The sequence below is a fragment of the Hipposideros armiger genome, unplaced genomic scaffold (genome assembly GCF_001890085.2).
Source record: "Hipposideros armiger isolate ML-2016 unplaced genomic scaffold, ASM189008v1 scaffold_307, whole genome shotgun sequence".
In the NCBI taxonomy this organism is placed as follows: Eukaryota; Metazoa; Chordata; class Mammalia; order Chiroptera; family Hipposideridae; genus Hipposideros; species Hipposideros armiger.
In genome coordinates, this window is record NW_017731657.1 from 162,958 (window position 1) to 184,219 (window position 21,262).

The following is a 21,262-nucleotide window of genomic DNA, read 5'->3' on the forward strand; positions in this document are numbered from 1 at the left end:
TTTAATCATATAGTTCCAGTAAGATCTGCCTTGCTCTAGAATGACCCCGTGTCCCTGACAAGAATTTACTGGTCAGTGGGGGTGAGGGAATGAGGGAACGAGGCACGGACTTCAAATGGTTCAATTATGGTATTTCCTAATCATAGCTAATTCATCCAGAGTTGGGGTGGGCCAATTAAAGTTCTTTCCTAAGGTTTTTAAAAACTTGACCTGAGGGAGTATCTCTCAGATGGTAATGTTGGGTGCTGTGAAGACTGAGAGGTGCCTGCTACCATGCTTGCTCCAAGTAGGCCACTGTGTGGGGGACTCTAGTGTTTAGTGATGGAGATAAAGTTGGCATGCAGAGAAAATTCAGATGATGATGGACATAGGGAATCCCGGCAGTGCTTAAATTCCTGGTTCCATTTTTTTATTCCTACCTGTATCCCTACTTCTGCAATTTGGTCATTTAACTATTTCTTGGAATCCTAGAGTCAATAAGTACTTCTTTGTCTTATTAACAAGTTTGAATTTGGTTTCTGTTACTAGAAATCAAAAGAGTTCAGACCGACTTATGCTAGTAAAAGAATATTCTCCTATCATTGCTTAAAGCTCCAAAATATTTTGCCTTTTTAAAAATTGCATGTGTCATTCTATCACATTCATATTCACATTCTGTTGAATGTGAAAGGAAGAGTTGTGGAATGTTAGAAAAAGTCAGGGAAGTCACAGTGACATTACAAGTTTCCCAACTAGAAGTAATTTCTGAGTCAAAGAAGAAAGACATTTTGAAAGCAAACATTGAAGAGTGGTGGAACTGGATGGTGTACATGGCGACTAAGGAAAATGCTGAGAGAGACATGGGTTACCCTGGGAGAGAGTGAGAGTTCTGCTCCTCCAAATATATACCTCTTTTTCTCTAGAATTTAATACTTGTGTTCATGAAATTTTTGATATTATTTGTATCATATTGCCATATATATATATGTGTAGCAATAAATAATACAAGTATGTCAGACTTCCATTAATTCTCTTCCTTCCTTGCATCCCAATCTCAAGAGTCGATCTCACTTAATTGTCTCCCTTTTCTTTTAGTATATCCTTTCACCAAAAAGACTAAAGAATGTATTTCTGCTTTTGTTTCAGAATTTATATGCTTTGAGCAATCCCTATTAGCTCTTTAAAAGGATAGATGAGTATCTGGCTCATTTATACCACCTCCCCTTCTCCGAATAGATGACGTTTATAGAATTTTTAGTCTTACATTATCTTTGTAAATTTAAATAATATTCTTAAACATTATCTCTTGCTTCATCAATTTCTTCTATTATCTTTTGTCTCCCAAGATTTTAGCAAGAAAATATTATTATTCCTATCTTTTTTCCTCTTCTTTTCCCCCTTTCACATGCCATAGTCTGTCAACTTCGCTTTTATTTTTACATTATTAAGACTGTTAGCAACATATTCTGTCCTACAGTCACAACCAAGTATTCCATTCTTTGTGGAATAAATAGGAAAGTTCAAAAGCAATAAACACTATTTGCATGATTATGGCTATTGTTAATGTTGATTCAATTAGAGTCTTAAATTTCCTTCTCTAGAGTACCAAGTAGATACAAGAAGTACCTGGGCCACAAGAAGAAAACTCTTCTTTGTATTAATTACTATAAATGGAATCTTTTTTCAGAGTATACTCCATTATTTCAGTTCTTACCTTAATTTGTTTCACATTTGGAAGATTACTAGTTGGCACATATCCTTAATTTTTAAACTACCCTTCTCTTTATTCTTAATTTATTTGATTACCCTCCCCTCCCCATTTAAATTACACTTTCTCTTCAATCAAGCTCCCTTCTTTTCCTAAGATACTTTGTAGAGTTTTCTGTCCTATTTCAAGCTGGATGGTTTAATGTGTAGTCATCATCCTAAGACTTCTTTTGACTGCTCTCTTTGGTTGGATCGCCTGTTTTCTTTGTATATTCCTTCATTTTTCTGGGTCTATTCTTAGGAAACTTTCTTGAAAAAGAGCACATATGAGAGGTAAAATTTCTGAATGCTTATATATTAACAAGTGTCTTTATTCTTCTTTCTAATTATATGATGAGTTGTTGAAAACATTTTCCCTCATAAATTGTGTTCTTGTACCCATTCAGTGGACATTTTCAATATGATTTTTTTTCTTCAATGCTAGAAAATTCCCTTGTAATATTTCTCAAATAATTGTATTTTTCCCATTTTTTTCCCCACTGTCTCTTCCTGGTACTACATCAATTGAATTTGTTTTCAATGCCTCTTATCTTTAATGTAACATTCTTTTTCTTTTTGTATTTGTAGTCTACTTTCTCAGAGACTTGTTTCAGTCTCAGAATTTTCAATCCCTTTGGTGTTTTGGCTGGAGCTTAGTGTTGGTGCTGGGTGAGGAGTATTATGATTAACGCAGATGTTCTATGTGTTAATGTTCAACTGATACCACAATTTCAGCCCACTTCTTTCTCCGCCCTTTACCATGCCTTCTGACTCAAAGTCCAGGACTTCGGTGGCATTCTGTTGGAACAATGGGCTTCCACCTTTACAGAAACAGTATTGAAAATATAAATTTCAGAAACTTAACTCTAGGAAATGCAGAAGCCGTGTTGCCCTATAAACTGGTGGGAGTTTATGACCTAAGACTTTACAGTAATCTTTTAGTCAGTTATTGTCTTAGTCAATTTGAGTTGCTATAAAAAAATAATATACTGGTGGTTTAAACAACAAGCATTCATTTCTCACAGTTTTGGAGGTTGGGAAGTTCAAGTTCAATATGATGGTAGATTGGGTGTCTGGTGAGAAGCTGCTTCCTAGTTCATAGACAGCTGTCTTCTCACTGTGTCCTCACATGGCAGAAGGGGCAAGGGAGCTCTCTGGTGTCTCTTTCAGAAAGACACCAACCCCATTCATGAGGTCTTTGCCAAAGGCTTTACTCCAAATATCATCACAATCGGGAGTAGATTTGAACATGGTGTTACCAGTCCAAAATCTGTGTGCCTCATGCTTTGAAAGGACAAAACTCAAAATGTTAGAGTTTAGAGTAAGGAAAATTTTATTGATCAAGAAGTCACCAACCCAAGAAGAAGGAAGCCCTAGTTTCTCAAATCCATTTTAAGAAAGTATAGAGTTTAGGCTTCTTTTTTGTCAAGGGAAGGAAAAATGGGAGGGGCTGCTTTTATGAGAAAAAACCTCAAGCCCCAAGCAGAATTCCTCTAACGATCAGCATATCTAAAGTTGGAGCTAGTATTAGCGTGACGGCCATAGGAACAATGCAGGCTTGAACAAGATGGAGTCAGAGAGAGCAAACATTTCACTGTGTGACGGGGACACTATAGCAGTTGTTTATTGTGCAAGTAGTTTAAATTTTGGTGGCTTCTTCTGTAAAATTGGCTAACATTACTGAACTGCCTTACAAAGACATTATGATATAGTTTGATGGTGGAAATTTTCCAGGAGACTAGATTAGGTGTCTAGATAAAAATATAAGAGATTCTGACTAGTATACTGTGATAAACAAGATACTTTTTTCTTTCTTTTTTTTATGTGTAGAGTGTTTGCTGATTCATAATATGATAACATTAGAAAATGGAGGATAATATTTATATGTTTTATATTTTCCTGTAAGTAGAATTCAGAAATCTAAGTGTTAATCTTTCTTCATCAGCACAAAGGAAATAAATAAGTTTACTTAAATAAATATCAGATCATGGTACCACCTGCTTGGAGTGTGCATTAATTTTGTATCATTCTCCTCTGCCTACAAATGTTGGCCATGTAGTACGCATTGAAATGTGAATGCTCTTATAATGTTCCTACAAGTTATATGAAGATTTCCCTGAGGACTGTTGGTTTTTGAAAACAAGGCATCTATTGCTCCTTTTGGTGGGAATGGGTAGGAAAAATATTCTTTCAGATCTATATTCTTTCCATTTATTAAACAACAAAAAAGTTTACCTCAATTGAATTTTACTAGTTAAATTTAATTCCTTCAATTCCCCAGTCTCTAAAACTTTTCTGCATTTTGCAAACTATTCACTAACTCTTCCCGCTTATAGTTGTCATGGAAATGAGGAATCTCAAGAGGGCAAATTTAAACGATTTAAAGAAGAAGGCTTGACATTTCTGGATTTCTGTACTATTTTCTTCCATTTGACATTAGGAGCAGGCTTTATTAGGAGTATGGAGTGGGATTTTGATGCTTAAATTCTATTGCCCACTCCTAATCGGCTCCAATGACATGTAAGCCATGACATGATGGTGTATCCAAAAGGAAAGTCAAATGCAATTTTTATTAATAGCTAGAATGTGCTCATTACATCCAAGTGCAGGACTTCTCTGGTAAATGAAGCTGCAGCTGGAGTCTTAGACCTAGAAACCTAAACAGAGATTCTCACTCTATAGACCCTAGAATGTTAAGAATGGAGATCAGAACCCTACTGTCAGGTTGGGTTCCCCAGGAAGCAACCTCTGAGTCAAAGTTTAGTGTGCAGAATGTTTTTTAGTGAGTGTCCAGGGATCTACACCTGTGAAAAGGAAGCAGGCATAGACAGAGGAGAAGGCTGACCCAATGACAGCCTAGGATGACTGCTTAGGAGTTCCAGAGCTAGAATTGACCTTCAGAGTTTTCCTGAGGTGGGCCAAGGTGGCCAAGCTTTTATATCCCTGTATCAATTAGTTATTGGGTGTGGGCTGCCCTGGGAAGATAAGTGATCTTGGGTAGGGGGTGATGGCTCTCTATGACTAAGGCAGTCCCCAAAGGAGCTGACATTAAAAGCCAGCAGTTGGTGTAATAATTCCTTCCCTGAAGGAGGATCTGGGCTGTGCATTACAGTGTCTGCTATACCAAGCAAACACTCTTACCAACAGTCCACATGGACAAAGCTGCTGGTCTGCCACTTAGAGGCTGTAATTACAACCTGGAAGTCACATACAGCAATATCCCATTGCCTGAGTATAGGAAGAGAAAAAGAGAGGGGGTGGAGCCTGGCTCTATCTTTAAATCACCATAACCATGAACACTAGTGAAATGTGGCTAATCTGTACCCCAAATTATGAACAATATGATTAACCACCCTTGGACTCTGGAGAGGAGCTTTTAGGAAGTGAACACATTAGCCAAAAGTGTTGAACCTCATCCTTCTCCCATGAACTGAGGCAATATAAGTAGACAAGAAAGTATCCTATCTAACAATCTTGTGTGCCCAATTCCCACTAGATATGACTTAGTACCCTCTCCATTTGCATGCATTATTAAAACTGAAAACAAATTATTTTGAAACTTAAAAAGAATTCTATAAACAAATAGTTTATGGACTTTCCTGAATATAGCATCTCAGAGAAACACAATGTCTTTTTTTTTTTAATTTTGACATTCAATATTATTTTATATTAATTTCAGGTGTACAGCATAGTGGTGAGACATTTTATAATTTATAAAGTGATCCCCTGACTAGTACCCACCTGGCACTATACATATTATTGATTATTTTCCCCATGCTTTAATTTATATCCCCATGACTATTTTGTAACTACCAATATGTATTTCTTAATCCCTTCACCTTTTTCACCCTGTCCCCAATCCCCCTCCCATCTATCACCCCAACAAATCTAATACCCTTCTGACACCATACACAGTTATTACAATATTATTGACTATATTCCTTATGCTATACCCTACATCCCAATGACTACTGTGTAACAATGAATTTGTACTTCTTAATCCCATCCCCTTTTTCACCCACCCCCAAACCCCTCCCATCTGGCAATCATCAAAATGTTCTCTATATCTATGGATTTATTACTGTTTTGTTTGTTTATTTTGTTCTTTAAATTCCACTTATAAGTGAAATCATATGACATTTATATTTCACTGTCTGGCTTACTACACTCAGCACAATATCGTCTAGGTTCATCCATGTTGTCACAGATGGCAAGATTTCATTCATTTTTATGTCTGAGTAATATTCCATTGTATATATATCCCAGCTCTTCTTTATCCATTCATCCACTCAGACACACCCAGTTGCCTTCATATCTTGGCTATTGTAAATAATGCTGCAATGAACATATGAATGAGCACATCCCCTCAAAGGAGCATTTTGGGTTTCTTCAGATGAATACCCAGAAGTAGGATTACTGGGTCCTTGTCTTTTGTTATAGCCTTTGTTTTAAAGTCTATTTTGTCTAGTATAAGTATTGCTACTCTGGTTTTTTGTTTGTTTGTTCCCAGTTATATGAAATATCTTTTTTCTCCCCTTGCTTTCTGTCAGTGTGTGTCCTTTGATCTGAAGTGAATCTTTCATTGGCAGCATATGTAATTGTCTTGTTTTTCTTATCCATTCAACCACCCTAATCTTTTGATTGGAGCATTTAATCCATTTACATAGAAAGTAATTGTTTATATGTAGTTACTGCCATTTTATTATTCATATTTTTTATTTTTATTTATTTATTTTTTGTCTTAAAAAAGTCTCTCTAAGATTCCTTGTAATACTGGTTTGATGGTGATGCACTCTATCTTTTTCTTGCCTGGGAAATTCTTTATCTGGCCTTTGATTCTAAATGATAGCTTTCCTGAGTAAAGTAATCTTGGTTGTAGGTTTTTGCTTTGCATCACTTTGAATATTTATTGACAATCCCTTTGTCCTGCAAAGTTTCTTTTGAGAAATCAGCTGATAGTTTTATGGGAGCTCCCTTGTAGGTAACTGATAGCTTTTCTCTAGCTGCTTTTAAGATTCTCTTTGTCTTTAACCTTTGGTATATTAATTATGATATGTCTTGGTGTGGGCTTCTTTAGGTTCATCTTGTTTGGGACTCTGTGCTTCTTGGGCTTATATGTCTATTTCCTTCGCCAGGTTAGGTAAGTTTTTTGTCATTATTTCTTCAAGTATGTTTGCAGTTCCTTATTCTACTTATGGTACCCCTATGATGTGAATGTTCATATGCCTAATATTGTCCAAGAGGCCCCTTAAACTGTCATGTTTTTGGATTCTTTTTTTTTTTTATTGCTCTGATTGGGTGTTTCGGATACCCTATCTTTTAAATTGCTGATTCTGTCCTCTGTTTTATCTAATCTACTGTTGATTCCCTATAATGTTTTCTTCATTTACATTATTGTAGTCTTTATTTTTGACTGGTTCTTTTTTGTTTTCTATCTCCATTTTATGTTTCCTATCTCTTTGTTGAAGTTCTCTCTGAGATCATTGAGCATCCTTATAACCGGTGTTTGGAACTCTGTATCTGGTATATTGCTTGTCTCCATTTTGCTTAGTTCTTTTCCTGGAGCTTTGTCTATTTTTTTATTATTTTTTTTATTTTTTATTTTTTGGGACTTGTTTCTTTGTCTCCCCATTTTGGTTGCCTCTGTGTGTGTGTGTGTGTGTGTGTGTGTGTGTGTGTTTGTGTGTGTGTGTATGTGTGTGTGTGCTTTGTATATATCACGTAGAACTGCTGTATCTCCCCATTTTAGTAGCCTGATCTTATTTAGTAGGTGTGCTGTGGGGTTCAGTGGTGCAGTCTTTTTGGTCACCTGAGCCACGTACTCCAGGTATGTCCCTTGTTTGGGTTGTGTGTGCCTGTCTCTTGTAGTTGAGACTCGGTTGCTGTTTTCACATTAATGGGAGGGATCAAACTTTGGGTTCATTGGTTATGAGGACTGGCTGTGACTATAGTGGAGGAGCTGTAGTGTAGGGGCTGACTCTACAGAGCAGTATCTGCCTAGCAGGGCTCTAATGCCTGTCCAATCTGCCCCTTGGGTGTGTTGTCCTTGGAGGCAGCTGGGTGATACTTCAGCTCATTTCAAATCTGGTCAGTTGGCATGCCAGCCCCAGGGTCACCTGAGAGGGGACCTCCTGCAGGCCAAGTTCAACTGCAGCTTGTGCCTTACCTGGGGCCACCTGTTAGGAGCCACAAAGCTATCTTCAGATGGCTACTATCTGAGCTGTGCTTGGAAGTACCTTGAGAGGCCAAGCCATGAACAAAGGCCAGCTACCACTAGTGCAGGGCCTAAGGCTGCTCAGCCAGAGGTACGGGACACACTCAAACCAGATGCTGCATATCTGGGTTCCACAAGCATTTGAGAAACCTTTGGAAATTCTGCAGCATGAGCCAAGGCAGAGGGTTTGAACAGAAAAGCCACTAGAAACAGCTTGGTTTGCCAGAAAGTTGGGTGCGGCACAGACTCAGAATCACCAGAGCATGTGCGTGGCTAACGAATGGTGTTAGCCAGCTTGGTGGAGACTCAGATATGGTGGCCACCTGCGTCTGCATGCAAGGAAGGGGAGGGCTCAACAAAGAAAAAAATGGCTTCCACCAGCTCTTCCATCTGGGAGAAAGCTGCCCCTCTAGCCATTGTCCTGACACTGGACAACTCAATTCCAACTCCCCTTCCCCTATATGTCACTGTTGCCTCTCCAGCTGCTGCTCCAGTTCTGGAGCTCAGAAGCAGTGATTCCATTGGTGAGTAAGTCTGTGCATGGTCCCTTTAAACAGAGCACCTGGAACTCCATCTGCCGTCCATCTCACTCAGCCATAATCTCCACTGTTTTTCACAACCAGATATTATGGGGACTTATCTCCCTGGCACTAGAACCCTGGGTTGGGGAACCTGGTGTGGTGTTGGGACCCCTTGATCCTTTGGGGGTAACCTCTGCAGCCAAGATATCCCTCCTGATTTTTAATGGTTACACTAAAACGGGATCATTTAATGGGACCAGCCCATTCCACATCTCTGCCCCTCCTACCAGTCTCCAGGTGGCTTCTTCTGTATGTCCTTAGTTGTAGGGTTTTGGATCATCAAGACTTCAGGTGATTCTCAATAATGGTTGTTTTGTAGTTTAGTTGTAATTTTCATATGGTCATGAGAGAAGGTAAGCACAGCGTTTACCTACTCTGCCATCTTGGTGGGAACCGTTTGACTGTTTTAATAGTTGGCGTCAACTTTAGTAAATTTAAGTGTAGATTAAAATGGAGTTCTTGGCTGATGCTTACTATAGTATTTTTTGTAGTTATTTTCTTTTATTTATTTTTTATTAGTTTCAGGTGTACAAAACAATGTAAAAGTTAGACATTTCACCCCTCACAAAGTGATAACCCCCCTCTCCCAATCTCTTACCCTTCTGACATCGTATATAGCTGTTACAATTCCATTGACTCTATTCCCTATGCTGTACTTCATAGTCTTTTATTTTTTTAAAAAAACTTTTATACTTTCTAGTTATTGAATATTCCAACTGTGGTGCTATAAAAAATATGGCATCTCAGTTTTTAGGTAATGAATGTAAGCAACCAAAATAGAGGCCATTTCTTTCTTTTTGGAGTTAACAGTTGTTTGGAATAAAGGTTGAAGAGATTATTGTTTCCATTTAAGTAGACTCTGCGATAATGGAAAAATATATTGAAAGAATTTTAAAGCTGTCTTTATATGCATCCAACCAAATATAGCCTTCAAATCACACCCCGTAGGAAGTGGACTTAACTGTTTTTAGGCAGTATCTGGCCTATTGAGTGTTCTTAAGAGTTATTGTGCAAAAAAACCAAAACAGAGGACTATTTTTTTTAAATGTGCTGGAGTTCTGATATTTGTATGCACTGATACAAGTAATCATAAAGTACTTAAAAGCTACTTTGATTCTCAGCAACTATTGATGATATAATGAAATATATATATATATATATATATATATATATACAGACTATCTATCTATCTATCTATCTATCTATCTATCTATCTATCTATCTATCTATCTACCTACCTACCTACCTACCTACCTATCCTCTTTTATAAATGACTGCACATATTTTTATAATTGTTTAAGAGTTGTGACTTGGTCAGGTTGTCCTTTTCTGTCATGTTTCAAATGTTGAATCTTGAGTAACGAGTTTGAGAATAACAAACTGAGCTTGTCATTAGCAGATTAGTTGCTGCTACAAAGCCTTGTATTCAGGATGAGTTCTTTTTTACTTGCCTGTAAAGTGTTTCTCTTGGAGAGCAATTACATCTGATTGACATGTTTTCATGTGCCTGCAGCCCTGGTGCATTTTTTTTCCTTTGGTACACTAAACAGGTCTAGATCAAGGACTGTTATTTTATATTTTTGCTCTTGTTGTTGTTTTCTGCTATTAACTAAAATCAGGATACCAGAGAGAAACTTAGACACCTTATAAAGTACAACTTAAAACAAATGATAAAATATGTATAAAGAGATGTGCATTTTGTTGTGGGGGAATCACTGGACTACAGCTGAGCTAGAACTGCTAAAAGTCAATTGAAAGACAAGAGCATACATAGTTGGGCATGTTAATGTTAGATGCAATTTGTATTTTGTACAAACGTGGGTAATACCTTATTTCTTTTAAAGATATCCATAGTGTAATGATAGCAGTAAAAATGAAGGGGCTGAAAAAATATCTTGTTGTCTAAGATTTGTTGCTATGTTCTGTGTAATTGTGAAAAATATACTTAACTTTTATGGATTTTCCTTTTTAATATGTAAAAAGAGAGAGGAACTAGATGATTTCTGTGGATTCTTCAAACTCTAACACTTCATGACTATATAAAATATTAGTCATTTCTCTGACATGACTTCCTAACATAGAAAAGTAGAGAAACAAATGTGGATTGTACCTTGTGAATATCTCTGTGTCAACAACTTTGCATACAACTCGGACGAGCTAAAAGAGGTGATGACCCAACTATGCCAATGTTTTCTCTTCCTTCATACCAAAAGCTTATTGGGGACAGAGACAAAGTCTTATGTATGCTTTTAATGATGACTTCATCTTCCTACAATATTGACTCTCAAAAATATTTTATAAATGAATGATTGAATGATGTCTACTATGAATGATTATCATTCCAACAATAAGATAATTCCTATCTTTGCATGATTATATTTAAGGACTATTTATTGCATTCAGTCAATATCTTAGAGTAAATAACTTGAACTTTTTTGTGGCTCCGGGTGAATCTAGTATTTAGTATGAAATATCTCATATCATATTAATTTCAGTTAATCTTTTAATGGTGATCTGTAAATAAAAAGGCTCTAGTGTATGGGAGGAATCCATTTACTGGCATTCCAATTGTTTGATCAGGTCCTCTGACTTCTGTCTTCCACTCATCTTCTATATTTCCAATAGAGAATTATTAATAGGATGCAAATGACTTAAATGTCAGACATCGAAACATTTTAACATTGGCATGGTATGCTCTCAAATGCGAAGTGTTCATATTCCATGTTACATGATAAAACATACTACGTGGTCTAATAGTGAAAAAACCTTCACTACACACCTAACAAATGCAAGTCATTGTTCAAAGCACTATAAGGTACATGTTCTTTGTCTTCCTGCCTTCAGAGAGCTTTCAGTCCACAGAGAAAGATGGACACAGGGAGAGCTTGATAAGTCACATAACACCCTACAAAGCACTTTGGGACCTCATAGCCAGAACAGCATCGAATGTAGTTTTAAACTCTGCACTCTCACTTCTTGTTTTGACAATGAACATTTTTTTTCCCTAGCCAAAACTATACACTTTAGCCATGGGAACCCAGGATAATCCTGTGATAGAAATCTTTTATGGCTTGATACCAGAAGAAATTATTTTGCAGTTGTTTTAAGAGGACATGACAGATACACTTGTGTTTTGAGTGTAGTTACTGCACAGAACTCCAGATGTCAAAACGGATTTTGTGTTATGTTTCTATGCTAATATGTCTCTGCAGGGTTAATTTAAGAATACTGACTCCTTTCTCTGTTGTTCAAATTAACTGTATGAGTGATTAGCAGATATCTGGATTGATTAATGTTTCAGTGTTTTTGTCACTTTTTTTTTAGGGGAAGCAAAATGTAGCAATGCAGCAGAGTACTGGGAAATTGTGACAAATAGCTTTGACTTCTAAATTACTTTTAAAAATTTATCCTAGTTTGAGTTTCCTTTCTACAGAAAGTTTAAGACTTTGTAGTCATGGTGGTCTTTTATAATTGGATAGCTCCTCTACCACATTTAACAAGCATATATTGAATGTCTACTATATACATAAACTACAAATCCTGAAATTGTAGAGAATAAAAAAATGTGGACTACTGGAGGAGCTGGGGTTATGGGGAGACACATTGGTTCTCAACGGGCTCACAGTCTGGTGGGGGAATTCAAAATTTCCCAAAACTAATGATTATAAATAGAAACATTGTATGGGCTGTAACACAGGAGCCCAGTGCTGTGGCAAAGCGAAGTGTTAGCTTCATGAAGGCAGAAAGGATTCTATCCGGTTCGCTGCTCTAGTCCCCGGTGCCTGGCACAGAACAGATACTCAACAGATGTGCTGATTTTATGGTTAATTCTGCGTTGGTTTTTACAGTGGAGTTACATTTGAACTAAGCTTTAAAGAGTAAATAAGACTTTCTTTATCAAGAATAGAGAAGATTCTAGGAAGAAACAACAGCAAGGACAAAAGAATGCAAACGTTTGTAACTGCATGTAACCCAGGGTAGCTACACATAGGGATGTTGATGGCAGGGGACAGGACCGGTCCCTCGGTGAGATGTTGAGACAGTGGGTATTAGAAAAGGACAGCAACCAGACGCTGCCTTTATTGCATCTTGCTATTTGGAAATTCCTTACATCCTGAAGAGTTCCCTACGTAGATGAGCACCATATGGCTAACTCACAAACATGATGACTAGCTGATCCTCATCACATTTTTCATATATTTTTACTAATAGTATTTCCCTCTTAACTCTCCATTGGGTGCAATGCAAAAGTTATGAGTTTGGGCGCAATGCATCTACTATTAATAGATGCGTGTATGACATTTATTTATTTAAATTGAAAATGAATAAAAATAACATGTAAGCATGCTTACTATTTATTCAGAATGAAATTTTCATTTGCCACCAAGTAAAAACAATATATGTTTATTACATAAATTCAGTATAAAAATCAACAGAAATTCAAAACAATCTTGTGAGATCAGTTGCATTCAAAGGAAGGTTAATTTATTGCCTGTTCATGCCAGTTAGAGGTTGTAAACTGGTGATTCTGTGGCATATAGCTCACTGGGGCTTGCTTTGTTTTGTCAACACATCGTTGAACAATATGGCCGGCATTAAAAAAGTTCTGAATTTTTGGTTTCTGCTGAAAAGAGCAAAAGGTCTGGTACTACTGAGCTCACTGAGAATAATGAACATGAGAACACGCTGCTAGGATGTCCCCCATCCCCAAAACTGGGCTGCCATCTCCCATTTGCTGCATGTGTGCTCTTTATATGTGTCTGATCTCTTTACCTGTCTTCATTACTCACCTAGGCCCTTTCAGCTTTTTAGTTTAACCTCAGCGAGGTGGCCCTTATCCAGCATAGGGAATGGGTACAATCTACATCAATGCTACAGAAAATAAAAACAGTGTCTCTTTGAATTGATGCATTCTCTACAAATATTTTCCCCTACATTATTTATCTTTTAATCCTGCTTTTTGTTTTCTGGTACAGTTTTTGCTTTTTATGTAGTCTTTTTTTTGATCCACTTTGGTTTTATTTCTTTTTAAAAATAGCTCATTTCATTTATAAAAGTCTTCCACTGCTGTTTCCTCTTCTTTTCTATTTTTCAATGGACTTTCAGTTTAGGAAGTCCTTCCCTCTCTAGAGGCTTAAAATGGATTAAATTTTATATTCTTTATTGTCATATAAGACAATATTTCTTGTTAATTTAAATTTTGATTTGTGATTATAAATGGGATATCTTTTTGTTTTACATTTTTCTATTACATTGTTATTTGATATATGAGAATATTTATCTCTTGTCTGGCTGTTATACCAACTATAATTAATTCTAATAGCTTTTATTTGATTTATTTCTGTTTTTATGTTCTAAAAGCAAGTCACCTGTATATAATCACATTTTGCCTCTTTCTTTCTGTCTGTAATTTTGTTTATGTTTTAAGAACTTTTGAAATGATATCAAATAAATAACATGTATATCCTTTAACTCATTGCTGACATGTTATAAGAACTCAATAAGTGTCAAATAATATTATTTAGTAATATTAATATTAATTAATAATATAATTTCATATATCTGTATTTTAATGAGAATTATTTTATTATTTTACTGTTAAAATGTTAGATGATGGCTTGAATTAGATATTGTAAACATACATATGTTGATACATGCTACAATGGAGATGATTGTCTTTTTAAATTTATTTGAATTTAAATCTACTGATGTTATATATTCTATTAATATATAATTTTCTAATTTTAGATTGTCCATGGATTCCTATAATAAATACTGTGTGGTTAGATGTAAAATATTAATTTTAGCTCTGTTATTAACTTCTATTTGCTAGTATTTTATTTACATTTTTAAATATCTTTATTAAGTGACATTCAACTGCATTATTTTTCTGGAATTTCTGTTAGAAATGTAAAATTTAAGGGATGTTTATTCTTAGAATGATCTGAATTGCTTTTAAATCTTTTTCTGTTCTCTGAACCAGATTATAAAATGTGGCAAAGATCTGTTCCTTGAAAGTTTCAAGGAACTTACTAGTAAGTCTCTTATAACCCTGAGTTCCCTTTCTAGGGGTTCAGATGTGGCTGTCAGATAACATTCTCAATTTATTTTAATTTTAACCTGTTGTGTTAATTTTGATATATTTTAGTTTACATAAAGAATTAAATTCCTTGTGTTTTAAAATTTATTAATATGTAACCATATTAGATTAACCATAAAAAAGATTTAGACGCTAAATCTTTTTTATCTGCTGTATTCCATTTCTCATTTAAAAATTTTGCAGAATATTTACCCTTTTTTCTTGATTTGGTTTTCAGTTGCGTTCTCCAAGAACATTTTCACCCTGCTTTTTTGTGCATCATTCTTTTTAAATGGTTATAAAACCATTTTTGTATCAATTTATATTTTTGCAATGTGTTTCTATGGAAATGACTCAAAATAATGTATCGTGATGTTTCTCACTCCATTTATGAACCTCTTATTCATTAGTTTCAGAATCTTCCCAAATATTCAGGTATATTGGTTATTTTGGAATGAAATTAACTTATTCCTATTAGTACTGCCTTGATATTTGTAAGCTGGTAATTTTAGCACATGTCCACAAATGTAACCCAATCAGGTCTTTACAGCACCATTAGCCTGTAATTCTCTAGTCCTTGTGACTAATGTGTAGGCCTAGGCCTCATAAAACTCTGTATTTTAATTCATCTTAAGACGCCTTCCCTAACAAGCATTTGGTATGCCTTAAGATACCTTTCCTAATAAGCATGTGCGTTTAGATGCTAGTCTCATTCTTTAAAAAGCAATGAGCGCAGCAGTTAATTAACTTATTATAATGTCATAAATCGCAGCTCTAGCCATGACCACTGACTCCTCCCCCACCTTTACCAAGAGCATTTTCATTTATGATGAATTATCCCCTGGGTACTCAATGCAGAGGTGGTTGACCATGCAGAACTCAGGGTCAGACACAATAACACAATCTATACTGCTGGGTAATGACAAGCCTTCTACTCCTACCACTTACATTCCTGTGCTTGGGTGCCTTTACGCTTCACCGCAATCAGCAGACACTGATGACAGAATGAGGGGGCTTCTCTCCCCCAGATTGCAATTCTCTGGAAAGTAATTTTCAGGATGATTTGTATGTGGGTAGATGTATGGGGTTAGATCCCTGTCTTATATGGTAATTAAACTGCTTATTTGAGTACAACACTGAGGGCTAGTAACCTTTATCATTTTTTTTTGAGGTAATTTTTATTTAGAGTGAATAAAATTAAGAGCTGTTCTCAGTACTTTTTAAACTTTTAATTTCCTTTTTAACCTTCCCTCTGTATGATTTTAAATATTTACTTTCTGCTGAACAATGTCTGCTGACAGAAGTTTGGACCTTTACATATTTTTCTCTTCTGTGACTCCACTTATAAAAATTGCCCATCTTATACCATGGGGTTCATTTGATTCATTTTCAATAACTTGAAATTTTGAGGATTCCCATTTGTTATGGGTTGAATTGTGTGTCAACCCCCACCTGCCCACAAAAATGTGATGTTAAAGTTCTAACCCCTAGCACCTCAGAATGTGACCTTATTTAGAAATACGGTTGTTGAAGATGTAATTCATTAAGATGAAGTCATACTGGGTGGGCCATTAATCCAATATACATTGTGTCTTTATAAGAAGATGGTGTGAATACACAGGGAAGAATGCCGTGTGAAAACTGAGGCAGAGATTGGAGTAATGTGTCCGCAAGGCCAGGGGTAGCAGGGGATTGCTGGCAACAACCAGAAGCTAAGAGAGAAGCATGGGACGGATTCTCCCTCAAAGCCTCTAATAGGAACCAACCCTGCTGACACCTTGATCTCAGATTTCTAGCCTCCAGAACTGTGAGAGTATAATTTCTGTTTAAACAACTCTGTATGTGGTAATTTATTACAACAGCCTTAGGAAACTAAAACACCGTTCAATGTATATGCTAAAGGAATGCATTTCAATACGAGTTGAACCTTTTCACCAGTTATAGGTGGTGTAGCATTGAGCAAGTCACTGTACCTCTCTGAATATCAGTTTCTCATCCCTAAAATTAGGATACGTTTTATAATTTGGATTAAAGGGATCATATTTGTAATGTGCGTAATAGAAGGCAACCACTTGATTGTTTTTGTGGGGTTTTTTTTTCACCACTCAATTTTCAAAGCCTTTATTGAGCCAAATATAATGGAGACAAATTTGCCTCACAAAATCCTCTTCTACACTAAAATTTCTCTTACTTAGAATTTTAACAAGTTACAATATAAATATATATGAGCCAATCTGAATTTGAAAATAGTCACATGAATAGGGCAGATATTATTATTCTCATTTTAAAGATGAGGTAACTGAGGCTCTTAGTAATGAGAGATTAAATAATTTCCTCATTCAAGGTCACAGCATTAAGTGGTGACTCAGGATTTAAACACTTGATTTTCAATCCCAGACTTTCCAAGTCCATTTGGCCCAACATCACAGAATGCTTAAAGTGGCAAGGCCCTTCGTGCTCATTACCGCTCAGCATCAAATATAAGTGACTTTTTAATTATTCACACCTCGTGTCTTTATTATCAAGAGTTTAATATATTTCACCAGAATCATTATTTTTGAATTCTCCAATTTGATTTATAAGTTAAACCAACTGCATATTTTCCTTTAAAATTCATTAACAAGAATTTATAATATAAACATTTATTGAGCACCTACTATATTTTCAACACTATTTTAGTCACTAAGGATATAGTCATAAACTGTAAGTTCCTTTTTATTGTATAAATATTATTATTAACAATCAAACAAGTGTTATATATACTTATCACATTTAAAAATAATTAAAATGAAAGTAAGAATTCCCTAAATATTTTGCTTTTTTTGTCCGCTTTCTGGGTGAGAATTATATACATTCAACTTTCCAGCTTATCATTCATATTTTTTTAATTTGAAATATATATATTTTTATGGTCTTCTTCCCTGACTGTGTTTCAGCTATGTTATCAGAGTTGTTTGGTCTTATCTTTTGTGTGAGCTCTGAAAGAACCAGGATAGACCCAGTTTATGGCTTGAATTTACTTTTGTGTTTGCATAGACTCTAATTGGTTCCTGAAGAGTTGATGTGTAATACTCTCTGAAAAATCTGATCTCCTCATTTTCTGCTGTGATCTACAATTATTGCAGTTGTATACCTCATTGTTAGGTTGTGAATGTTTCTTTCCCAACAACAGAGTTCAACTCGATTGTGTCCTCATTCAGACTGCCTTCTGCTTTCCTTCCTGTGTGTGTCTTTACAATGCTTCATGGCCTTCAGTGACTACTTTTCTTCATTCAAAACAATTACCTGACTTCAGGTGGACCTGCAATTCCATAATTGTTATCATTCAGTCATTTAGGAACAATTAAGTGAATTGACCTCGAGTGTTCCTAGCCAGGGTGAAGATGACCATGCAAGACAGATTTAGATATTTATGACCAAACAAATAGAAAGAGAGAGTGAGAGACAGAAACAAAGACAAAGATGAAGTAAATCTTATTTTGGAAGTAAATTTTTCAATAAAATTAACTTTAAAAAAATTATAGCCTTTTCTGATTATAAAAATCATACATATATGTTGCAAAAATAGACAATACAAATGTATATATATATATATAAAAATATATAAATATATCTGTATATGAAAGTAAATTTTTTCTATAGTCATATTACTCAGAAATAACTATTGTTAACATTTTGGTATATATCCTCCCAGATTCTCTTCTATGCATGTATCACCTAAACAAAACAGAACAAAACAAAAATGAGATCATGCTCTGCATATTTTGTAATCTCGTTTTATCCTTTAGTATAGTGTGGATATTTTTTATTGTCAATAAATAAAGATCTCCATCATCATTTTTAATAGTTACATTTTATGGGTGGACCATCATTCATTTAACTTTCAAACCCCTTTAATGGTTCTTGATGTTATTTAGAATTTTAAATATTGTAATAAGATTTGTGATAAACATTCCTGAAAAAATGTCTTTACACACTTGTTTGTTTAATCTTAAGGAGAAATGTTTAAAAGTTTAATAGCTGTGTCTAAGGGACCCTCCTTCTCTCCCCATCTCCCTTTCTTGTAAAATTAAGTCCACATTTCTTAGCATGTCTACAGGATCTTTTAAAACCTAGTCTTAGGCTATCACTCTTCTAGATTTACATTGTTGACCCACAATGTATGATACACTGACTCACATTTTTTTTCAAAAGCCAATGTACTTCCACATCTTTATTCCTATTTCTTCCTGTTATTTCTATTTGAAATGTTTGCCTCCACATTTTCCTGTTCTATTAAATTTCTAACTATCCTTTAAGGTCCAGCTCAAATGTTACTTCTTCTCTGTATCTTTTACTAATTCCTCATCTGTGATCCTGTGCATTCATGATATTTTGGATTGCAGTGTTTCTCAAAGATCTTTCCCTCTTTCAGTTAGTGAACCATCAAATCCTTAGTATGCATCTACTAAGTGCCAGGCTTTGTGTTACAGCAAAACAGGCTCATCTAACTTATCTTATGCAGCTTATATTCTTGTATATTTTAGTAATACTTTCATTGCAAAGTTGCTTGTGATGTTAGGAAAACTAGAAGCAACTATGTGTTTAATAGAGTATTTGTTAGCTAAATTATGATCCATTCCCATGAACTTTCCATTCGTAATAGTGTAATTTTCAAGCTTTACCACTAGGTGGCGTGGGTAACAGAAGTTGGCTTGACACAAGTTTAGGCCAGGGTTAAAATCACAAATAAATAATGTTCATCTCATTGGTCAATCATAATAAACCATTAGTGGCTACTTGGCGTGTGTATCGAGAAATGATTATGAGGTACGTTCTGCTTAGTGATCTATTACGGGCCTGGGAACAAAGGTATTTACATATCTGGGCCTGAGGTATGTATCTACTGCGATTACTTAGGGCTTGGGAACCTAAGAGGGAATGAGGAGACTGCAGAGAGAGAGAGATGAGGACCCGTGGAGCGCTGTGGGGTGGGGGAACCTCAGGGCTTTGAATATTGGGCAAAGCACCCTAAATTCTTCCATATTAGGGAAGAAGACAATAGGTAAAGCCTGCCTTATATATTCTCTTTTCTCTTTTTTCATGTGTCATTGTTTCTAAGTGTCTTCCGAAACACCCTCCGTTAGGGTTAGGAGCCTAATAACTTTAGGCTCTTCAGCTACTGGTTGTCTTCTATTGCCCTATATTGCCCTAGGAGGTGGTGTGCTGTCCCACATTCTAGACTGTCCTCTGCTGGCCAACACTTGCTGCCCTTTCCTTCTTTCTGCTAGGTTACTAATCATCTAAGTGATGTAGGGGTATAAGTTATGTGAAGACCCCTAACGTGGGCCTGAGGTGCATATTAATAGGTCTTTTCTTGATATTATAAGCAGTGTTGTTAAGAACACTCCTGAATCCACACACTTTTATGTTTGTCTCTTTAGTCCTAAAAGTATGCCTGTACGTAGGATGACTGTGCCCCTGGTTTGCTGGGGACAGTCCTGGGTGAAGCCTGTTTGTCCTGGCATGTTGATTAATAGGACCGTCTTTCATCCTACATAGAAGTTTCATTTGTCTACACTATAAATTTTTGACGGTAAGAACTGAAAATATTTGTGAGTAGGGGGCCTTTTCAGATTGACTTCAATAACAAAATAAAACAAAATCTCTCTAATATAAGGTTCAAGCCAAAAGAAATAGTAAAGTAATTGGCATGGTTGAGAATTAGGCTTTTATTTCAGAGTGGGGAGGGCGAGTTATGGAAAGGAAGGGATGTAAAGTATTTTTAATATGGAAATATATCTTATTAAAACAGTATATTTAATCATTTAAATTAAATCATACTGAGCTATAATGGCACAGTAACTACTTTGTTCTTTGGAGAAATACTCAGTATTGATTCAAGGTTATTAAAAAAAATGTCTAAGAAGCTCATGAATGTTTTTGACATTCTTTGTCATATATTAGCATAAAACAATAATTACCAAATTATGTGATATTCTCAGGAACAATTCTTAAGAGCTTTGGAATCAAAATAACTCCATCAGTATCAATAGATTTAATGTGTGGCTTAGCTTTAATTGTACTTAGGAGAACCTATTTGTTTTTAGCATTTGAAAGCAAGTCTAAATTGTGTCCAGTGGGGGTACTTAGAGTAGCAGGCTTTGGCACCTGCCTCAGGTAAGAAAAGTTTTTGTTTATTTCATTAGCGCTTGATGCTTTGACAGACTATGGCTTTCCATTTACTGCAAGAAGAGCTGCCAGCCATCCCTGCTGGGAGAAGATAGTATGGGGCTAAAAATGAACTTTTGAAAGAAGTTATTATGCCTTATATGGTTGGTCTCCCATGCAAATAAAAGAAGCATTTCATACTGTAGCTAAATGGAATTGGTACTTCATCCAATGTGAATGTATGCCAGCATGCTTTCTGGCTTTTATCAAACACTGCATCTCTTTCCAAAGTAGGTTCCAAGTACATCCTTCTATAGGGCAGCTGCAAAGCAGGGCTGGAGTAATGCAAACTCAGGGATCTCCATAGAAATAAAAAGGAATCCATCAGTGATTCTGGAGATCTGAGATGAGGTGGGGCTGCTTTTTAAGCAAGTGGTGCCATCTGATGCACAGGGACACAATTTACTATAAGAAACACCCTTCTACTCTTCACCCAGTACTGAACCAAGCCTC